This window comes from Eschrichtius robustus, chromosome 10 (genome assembly GCF_028021215.1).
Source record: "Eschrichtius robustus isolate mEscRob2 chromosome 10, mEscRob2.pri, whole genome shotgun sequence".
In the NCBI taxonomy this organism is placed as follows: domain Eukaryota; kingdom Metazoa; phylum Chordata; class Mammalia; order Artiodactyla; family Eschrichtiidae; genus Eschrichtius; species Eschrichtius robustus.
Genome location: NC_090833.1, coordinates 29,716,448 through 29,726,938, shown reverse-complemented (window position 1 = coordinate 29,726,938; position 10,491 = coordinate 29,716,448).

The following is a 10,491-nucleotide window of genomic DNA, read 5'->3' as shown; positions in this document are numbered from 1 at the left end:
TGTATTTTGTAATTTTACCATCTTACATTAGTTTTTGTAGTAATCCTTAGAGTCAGACAGGTTACCCATTGCACGACTGGCCCTCCTATTAATCCTTCCAGTCAGTCTAGGAATGGCTGACTCTCTGCTTAAGCACAGAAAGTTCCGAATAGTACACTGTTATCTATAGGTACTGTGTGGTGCAGCAGATCTCTAGAGCTTATTCATCTTTCATAAAAGAAACTTTGTACCCATTGAAAAAACAATTCTTAAGAACCATCCTTAACATTTTACTTCCAAACTTCTAAACAAAAGAGAAAAGAATAGATAACTCGTGAATATTTATTATATACCAAGCACTAGCTAGAGGTAGTCTTTATATAAAATTGTACTTAATCCTCACAACAACAATATGCAGTAGATGTAATGAACAACTATTCAAAGTTTTGATCACAGGTGTAATAGAGTTTTAAATTGTATACTTGTGCATAAATAACTCTGATATGAAACCAGTTATAAACAGATTTCTGGCTTCATACAATTTCACACATATATGAGAAAAAATACAGATTCTACTGTAAACGTCAGCCTTGGGTTTGGGTGCATCATAATTATGAATCTTATTTCCTCAAGAATTAAAGAAAACTCAGAATAGCAACTCTCGAGATCTATATCCATATGTACTCTACCAAAAGCCTGCATTTAATTTATAAATTACTCACTTTGTATTATTAAAATGCTACAAAAAGAAGGAAATCTTCCACTTTGTAGGCAGTTATGTGACTAATGAAAGAGCCTTTATGACCATCCTCTTGGAAGAAATAAATAAGTGCAAATAATTATTCACATACATATTTAAAAGTTGAACAGCTTATATTTTTATGATTTGGAAATCTTGTAAGAGAGGTGTTGAATGGTACTTGACATTGTTATAGGAAGTACCATGATATAATGATTTTTCATAAGCTTATTACAAAGTAAATATTATCCATGTAGCTATATTATAATAACAATTTTTTAAGGCTGAGTATCATTCCTTTACAAATGAATTTCAAATCAGTTTTAGCTAAAATAAGAATGTGATGTCATCATTATTAATTAATCTAATTCAATTGTCTGAGTGTCTTTCCTTATTTTTAAAATACAGAGGTTATAGTGGATCAGTGATTTTAAAACTGCAGTATATAAACTGTCTCAGGGCTACAGAATTTGTTTAATAATCTATAACCAGTATTTTAATTCAAATGATAAGATAGAATATATTAAAATAGAATAGAAAGTGAAAGTATGGTTCATTTGTTATACGGGTAATTTTTAATAATCAACATATATGTGCGTGTGTGTATATGTATGTGTACCAGGTCAAGATGAAAAAAGAGTGTATTGTTCTTGTGGATCGTGATCAAAATTTTCCAGATCACTATGCTAAATCACTGGCTTTGGTGAAGATATAGATTCTTTTGATAATCAGATGAAATTTAGGCTTATGCAACATTTCCATGCCAATTAATCAGAATTTCCCTAAAGGTCTTCCATGGATTAATCCCATATTGAACTAAGAAATGCAGGCCAAGTAACAATATACTATATATGTTTTAATTGCCTTTCTAGCTTTATATGTCCTAATGATGGTATTTTTGAACTTATTAAATACCCTAAGTAGGAGATAGGTGTTAGATAAAAACCACTAATTACAATGAAAGTAAAGGAGGTAAACTCCTGGACTTTCAGCTGAGATGGGATTAGGATGACTTAAATTGGGAGGTGATGAAAATGCAGCTGAGGTGAAGGAATAATAGATGAGGTCTAGGAGACATGTACTGATAAAGATATAAATTCAGGGCCAACGTAGATTGGTGAGAGGCCAGGGACCTTCATTTATTCAATACCTATACATTAAGCATACACTATATGTCAAGAACATAATAAGAACTAATGATACTACAATGAAGAAAAAAGATAAAAATTCTCTCTTTATGGAGCTCGTGTTCTAGTGGGAACAGGGAAACAGTCCGTGGAACATGGTTTTCATGGTTGTGTGCTGACAAGGCAGGCGTACCAACTGTAGGAAGATGGATTCTGTGGGAACAGTACTATGAACCATAAGTTGTTTAAATTAACTTGGCAACTTTAACAAAAAATATAGAAAAAGATGTTGGAGTAGGGTTTATTTGCAGACACCTAACATATAGGTAAGGAAACAATGAAGAAATTTTGAAATAAACTATCATTTTTGTTTTAAGCACAATACTGAAATCTTCTCTCAGGGTGTAATTTCATTCTTATCCAACAAGATTTAAAGTTAGGAGAAAAAAAGAGGATCCTATTAATATAACCTAACTATTACTTTGAAGAAAAGACAATATAATTAATTCTCCATATGACAGCAAGTAAAACCTCATATCTATATAAACATCTAGATGAAAAAAAGAAAGAAAATTGGCTAAAATAACAATAAAAACAAATCTTCAAACCATATATCTTCAAGAGTGTGCTGTCAAGTATAAAATTTTCAAATAATAAATGCATTTATAAGTGATTTTAATCCTCTGTATCACTTTTCAAATATTTTTTTAATATATAGATATGCAGACACACATATAAAGACACTCATGTCACAACTAGGATTGTCTGAACTTTTCAGTAATACCCTCAAAATGATCTAGTCAGTAGGAAAAAATTAAAAATTAGTTTTCAAATTCCAGAAAATATTCTCATGCTACATAAATATGTCATGTATATTCTCTTTATATACAATTTAAAATTTTATGTATAGAATGGGAAATCTCATATTTTCAGCAAAAATGAATTCATTTTATAAATCTGAACTAGAAAAAATACAATTTTGGAACAATTAGACATCTGTTGCACTGTTTGTCTTCTCATTACATTCCTTTTTAAAAAGGTAACTGCAGATTTACATATTTAATATAACACAATTCATCATATGTATTTTAGCATATACTGAACTCCATGACAGTTTTAGAATAATGAATGCCAACTATTGTACTTGAGAATGAAATAAGTGAATCATTGATAATTTGCAGAAATAAACTATTATTTACCTATGTTCACTTTATTTTTTCATCTTTGAATAAAGATACGTTAAACACATATCCATATCAACCCTTATATAGTGTGTGATTCTATTTCCCACACTTTATATTGGAAATATAGTTATATGTTTATTTTCATGTATAAACTATCACCTGCTGGAGGGCAGAAAACAATCTTTTAAGTCATTATTGGTTTAATTTTCATTGCTGTTCTTCTAAAACTGATATATAGTTGTTGTGGCATTTTTGAAGAATGAGTAAAAGATTGAGAAAACCTCACCTCCATTCCCTTGAGTTCAGGGCAGTAACTGTCGACATTTAATTAACTCAGTAAATACAGGTTTATAACCTCTACTATTCAACATTCTAAAATAAGCATGTTTAACTTTTATAATAGGAGCAATATCATTTATTTTTATTTTAAAACTTAATATATTAATTTGAATATCTTATTGAATTTTTATAGATAACATTTCAGATATAACCTGTTTTACACCTTTTTTAAAGTGAGTTCAGGAAGACTCCTATTCAGCATGAATGCTCATTTTTTTTTTTTTTTTTCACACACACACACTGTATTTTATTTTTACAAGAGATAAATAGACTGACACCAAGCATTGTACATGGATGACCACAACAAAAGCAACAATGATTGCAATTACCAAACATGAAACACACTCATACTATGTCATAATATTGACATTCAGTCCAGTAATCCTCCACTGTAACAGCTCCTTTACTTTGCAGTGAAAATTGATTTGTATATTCTTTGCCTCTGAGTCCTTGTGGGATTTTTTTTTTTTTTTAGATTCAGACAGAAAGTCACAAAAATTATATTCATCCTCATCAGTTCACTCAGTCCCATGTAATTAATTTTTTTTTCATCTTGATCTTTTTGTTAGCACTTTTATGAGTTCATCAGTTTTTCATTAGAGTTCTGAAAATGCTTATTCATTCAGTTCAGCAGTACAGTCAGTTACCAGAAACCTGTACTTGTCAGAGTCTTTTCCATGAATTTCTTGAAGATGAAACCCTTTTATAGGAACATATTTGCAAAATCATCAGAGTACACCCAGAACTGTCTGTAAATGACAAAAGACTTAAAAATGACCACGGTTAAAGATTTGATGAAAGTTCATAATAATGCAGTTGACAAGAAAATTAGTTATTTCTGAGATATACATTTTAAAGTAATAACTAGGATTATTACTTATAACATTATACCAGAACATATAAGATTTTTAGAAATTTCATGTAATGTCTGAAACATTTATATTAACATATTTCCATACATTACATGAAAATGGGAAGGAGGTAAACTATTACCCTTATACACTATTATGATGCCCTTTTAATCTAACTCAATTTAATCCATACCATAACCCTGTGAATCATGTCTCTGAATTAAGAAAATAATTGCTCAATATTAACTTAAAGAAATCTAATACTGAACCTAAATAATCTCAGATGGGTAGAAAGGTTTTAAATGTAATTTCCTCCATTTTCCTCTTAGAAGATCTTCAAGGCAAAGTAGTTTTGAAAGACCTACAATGGACTGTAGCAAGAATGATCTTTTGCAAGTCAAATCATCACACCTCCACGTAAAATCCTCCCATGACTCTCACGTAGCTGTTGGAGGATTGCACATGAAATCGCCTGCTATTTTTAGGTCACATTAGTTTCCATAATTTGTTCATCCCTAATAGCATCAATGGAAGCAAAAAACATCATTTAAAATTATTAATGATATTGATAGTATATAAGGAATTTAACCCATTTGCTGGTAGTTTTTAATGTGTGTGTGTGTGAGAGAGAGAGGGAGAGAGAGAGAGAAAGGAACTAACAGGTTGCAGTTATTCTTATTCACACAATACACATCTAAAGAGAAAAGCACATCCATGGTTTTTTGCCTCAATAAAAGTGATCCTTCTATAGAAAAGGATCTGAAAAGAACATCAAGCTCAATATTTTTACAGACAGGAACGTTGAAACTTAAATAAGTGACTTATTTATGTCTTATGCACTGTGATAGAGACACTAGGTGGGGATTTATATGTAACTCCTGATTCTCATGCCAACACTGCCCATGTCACTGTTTTGTCTTGTTATATTTTTAACTGTACACTTGCTTCCTCCTCAACCATCATCTAAATCTATTTTATTTGCATATAGATATTACACCAAACTTATGCCTACCTAAATCCCAACCTCATCTTTCAACACTTTTTTCTTTCTATGTCAGTTGTTCCACATTAAACTACTTTTCTTTCTCCTTACTCCTTAATTTTTTATATTTCTATGTTTTATCAATGCTCATGTATTTCTCATCCCTCAAGACCCAGATTAAGTACCATCTTTCTATAAAACATTACTCTTTGAATTCTCTTGGCAGGGTTGTTTCTTTGTGATCATATAACCCCTCAGACTTCATTCTGCAAGTAGAAAGATTATGAGCTATTATGTGCAGTGCTTAAAAGAACCGATTCTGGAGCCAAACAGCCTATGTACAACTTCTTGATCTGCAATTTAATCAAATGTTACACTTGGATATTGAAATAAAAATAGGGATAGGGCTTCCCTGGTGGCGCAGTGGTTGAGAATCCACCTGCCAATGCAGGGGACACGGGTTCGAGCCCTGGTCTGGGAGGATCCCACATGCCGCGGAGCGGCTGGGCCCGTGAGCCACAATTGCTGAGCCTGCGCGTCTGGAGCCTGTGCTCCGCAACGGGAGAGGCCGCGATAGCGAGAGGCCCGCGCACCGCGATGAAGAGTGGCCCCCGCTTGCCGCAACTGGAGAAGGCCCTCGCACAGAAACGAAGACCCAACACAGCCATAAATAAAAAAAAAAATAAATTAAAAAAAAAAAAAAAAAAAGATGGCTAGCAGGACATCAGAGCCGTTTAAAAAAAAAAAATAGGGATAACAATGGAAACTATTTCATTAAGTCATAGAAAAAAAGTAAGAAAAATCTTTGATGATTTTAATTTTTATCCTCATAATATTTTCCTCAAATTGGCTTGAAATTACTTGCTTCCAAGTTTCTCTATGTTAATATATTCAAGGAAATTTATAACATAATTCTTGTGTTTGCATATCATAGATAGTAAAACTCCTGATGTGCAACAGAAATCTAATAAGTGTTTATTGTATGAGTGAATAAATAAACTGAGCATCTGTAATCATATAACAAATGTTCTAGCCAACAGTGGGTTCTTTAGAATACCATATTCAGATATACAATGTTTTGACATTCGTAGTACAAAAGATACTTGGATTTGATAGATATTTATATTTGGATAATAATTCCCAAACAAATAAGACAGATGTATATTAACACCAGAGTGGAATGGAGTAGTTGGAAAAAAAGATTTTGCAATTGCTATCTAAAATCAGTTATCCTCAAAGCAATTTATTTTGTTCCATCATTATCATTTATATCACAGTTTTCCTGTACTTGGCAAAGCAGAATAACCAAAATTTACACATGTGCTATGTTCTTGTATGTGTTCTAAATGTTCCTTTCACTGACAGTTTAATTACTGTCACTTAAGTAAGGAAAAACAAAAACCAAACAAAAACAAACAACTTTGTAAGGGGGAAGAGGTATTGCAGCTAATTAAATTTGCAGCTAAGCACAAAGGAAGAAAAGCAACCTTCTAACTATGAAGTTTAGACAATTTTCCAAGCTAAAAAATGATTTATGGATTAAACATAATTGTGACAAACTGTTTATCTAATAGCATTTGCATTCTCTTGGTTGTAACAGAAATATAAAATATAGTATAATTGCATTAAGGATGAACTAAAAATTCTTATCTATATTTTTATTTTCCTAGATTATTTATGAAATAACATTCCAAAATAATGAGTGAATTTTGAATGTAAAATTTTATTTTAATGCAGGAGAAGAAAGACATATGATCAATTTTCTAAAAAAAAAAAAAGACTGGGAGGGCATTATGCTAGGCGGAATAAGTCAGACGTAGAAAGACAAATACTGTATGATATCACTTACATATGGAATCTAAAAAATACAACAAACTACTGAATATAACAAAACAGAGACTCTCAGATATAGAGAACAAACTAGTGGTTACCAGTGGGGAGTGGGGGAGGGGATACAGAGGGGTGAACGAGTGGGAGGTACAAACTATTGAGTGTAAGATAAGCTAAAGGGATGTACTATACAGCATGGGAATATAGCCAATATTTTGTAATAACTGTAATTGGAGTGTAACCTTTAAAAATTGTATAAAAATTTTTTTAAAAATTAAAAAAGTACAATGTCATTTGTCATTACTGATACATGTTTATATATAGCAATGATGACTCCCTTTCCTCCAACTAACTCTAATAACAAGATTAAATAATTATTTTTAAATTTATCAAATCATAGCAACAGGCCTAAAGGAATAATTTTCAATGTGTGGTCCCTTTACCAGAAGTATTATTTTCACCTGGGAACTGGTTAGAACTGTAAATTCTCAAGCCCTACCAGAGAACCATTAAATCTGACACTCTAGAGTTGGGTCCCAACAATCAGTATTCAACAAGTCCTCCAGGTGGTTCTGACACATACTAAAGAAATATTCTCAAGTAAAAAGATGCATATTGATACCGGACTTAAATGGAGGAGAGCAGATACATGGTAATAACCCGAGTATAATGGGGCACACTAAACCACTCTTTTAGACATCTAAAGTTCTTAGAGATAATCAATTTTGCCTATGGCACAAAAAGTCAAGGGCAAGAATGGTTAGATCTCTTCTATACTGATTTAAGTTAATCAACATTTTGGAAATAGCTTTTTATGTGGCAACATCTTTATTTCTTCAACATGTCAAAAGTTGCAATGCCTGAAAACAATCTAACTTTACTATTAAAACAACTGCTTCATGAGACTAGTTTAACACTGCACTTTGTGAACATTTGGACAAGGGTGTCCTTGGACAAGGCTTACTTGGCAAGCCCAAATTGACTGCCTCTTTCAAATTCTACATTGTGTTTCCAGGAAGACACTGGGTGAAAACGCTGACACTTATTTATGTGATTTCTTATTCAATTGCATGTTCAATTTCAAATTTATTAACTTATTCAGCAAATGTTTATTGAGCATTTAATTTATCCAGGCACTATTAAGTAAGAGGAAGATCTCTCCTGATGCTTCATAAACAGATGACATCAGCTTTAAAAAGGAAATTCTTGAGAGCTACAGAGAGGCCCACTTCTTGAATTTCTTTGATTCCTGTGGACTATCAGCAGGTAGTTTCTTGTTACTGTCACTTTTTAAATATAGAGCTACTGTTGCTGTGTGTGTATGTGTGTATATATATATATATAGAGAGAGAGAGAGAGAGAGAGAGAGAGAGAGAGGTGTGGGGGAGTGAGAGCTCTGAAGTTTGCTTTTGGCATCAGTCATTATATGAAGCAGAGTGATACTTCAGTTGCTTCTTACTGATAATCCCTCCATATCTGCATGTTCATATTTGATGTGGAAATTCAAAGTTTTCCTCAATAGTTAAATAAAGTTCTACTTTCTAATCCAGTGACACTTTTTGAAAAGATTCCTTGTGGTAGGCAGTGAACTGAGCACATGACAAAATCTCTAATAACTTCTCAAAATTATTAGATACAAAATTAATATAACTTCTCAAAATTATTAGAAATATTAGATACACTTAACTGTAATAAATACTTAAGTCATGCTGACACCAAAGAAGGACTAATAATTCAGAAATAAATATCTTACCAAAAGAAGGCCACAAATATAAATACATTGATGTGAGTTGGTGCCACTATATAGTTCACACATTGTAAGTGGTTTAAAACTTGGCACCAAAATAAAGCCAAAGCCAGAAATACACTATCCAGATATGAAATGGAGTTGAAATGGTGCCACCATCCAGTTTTATGAAACTATCAATGGTGGAGAACTAGGGTTGAAATAAACCAAATCTAGAATAAAATAAAATGACGTTTGTCAACCCCTGTGTTAGGAAACCAAGCCGAGATAGCTACGTAAGGACTGATAGGGAGTTCTATCCTACAGGACCTAGGCAGACGTATTGATACCTCGAGACTGGTAAATTGAAAAAGAATCACTAATTAAATTAAAGGAAAAAATATAAGAAAGAAATAACAAGTGTAACAGTGTGTGTGTGTTCCATATTGTTCACTTTGAAAAAAGTAACTATAATATTAGAAAGATCTGATTTTGTTTTTGTTTTTTTGTTTGATTTCTTTAGAAAGATCTTATTTTTTATACTCAGAACTTTGGTTTATGTGAGAAACATCATTAATCAGTAAATATTTCAAACTTATTTTAATCTGTAATGTCTCTTCACTTTGCTTCTCTGGAGGTGATTTTATTCTGAGCTAAATTCTACACTGTAGTATTCTCATCATATTACATTTATCTTTTGCAGTTTTATAATCACCTTTGTTATTCAGATATATTTATGTGTACAGTGCTAGAGTCTATATTGGATATTCAAGTTTATCTATGGGAGTTTGCTGTTTAAGAGGAATATTGAGGTCCTGGGCCTTATCCCTGGTACCAACAGACCACTGGATTTTAAAGAAGCTTTCAAGTGTTGATTGTCTGATGTATATGAAGGGACGATGAGACCCCAGGACATTACACGAGCGGGCATACTCCTGAGAAAGTGAGTTTTGATAGTATTTGCAAAATCATCTCTTCTACCTTTCTTGATGATGCCTTTACCATAGATTATGAAAAGTGGATTGTTATAAATTTTAAGAGCATTATTAAATGAGAGACTGTTTACCTGATTTGTCTGCACTGGGCAGGAGAATAATTGCAAACGTCTGATAACTAAATAGATATGAATAGTTGATAAGGAATTGCACATGAGAACAAGTGATGGCTATTTACTGATAACACCTATGCACAACAGAATCAATACCTAGAGCTGTTTATGTCTGACCTCCCTATTAAGGAAGTGTTAAATTCCTTTACATGTATATATATAATGCAAACGTAATTTTCATGTGTCATTCCAGATTCTCTCTATTCATTGTCTTAGTTCCTTTTTTTACTCTCTCCTATAAACTTTGGTGATATATGAAAAGTTGGTGCCTTTATCTGCTAGACAGGTCTCAGTTGTGGGAACACTTGTCTACTCAGGTCTTCCACAGACTTAGGATTTACCAAGCTGATCACGGGATTTAATCTGCAGCTTGTGCAGCTGCAAGGAAAGATTTCCCTTCCTCTTTCTCAGTAGCACCATCCCTGGGGCTCAGCTTTGGTTTTGGCCCCACCTCTGTGTGTGCACCGCCCTCAAGTGTCTGTCCCCCCACCCCAGACGACAGGAAGTGAAAGCAGCAGCTGATTGAGCACACTTACTCCCTCAGGTGAGGGAGGGGTACGGCAGCCACAATTGGGATTGCATGCATTGTCTTTGGTGGCGGGCAGTTGCAACAGATTGGGGCACGC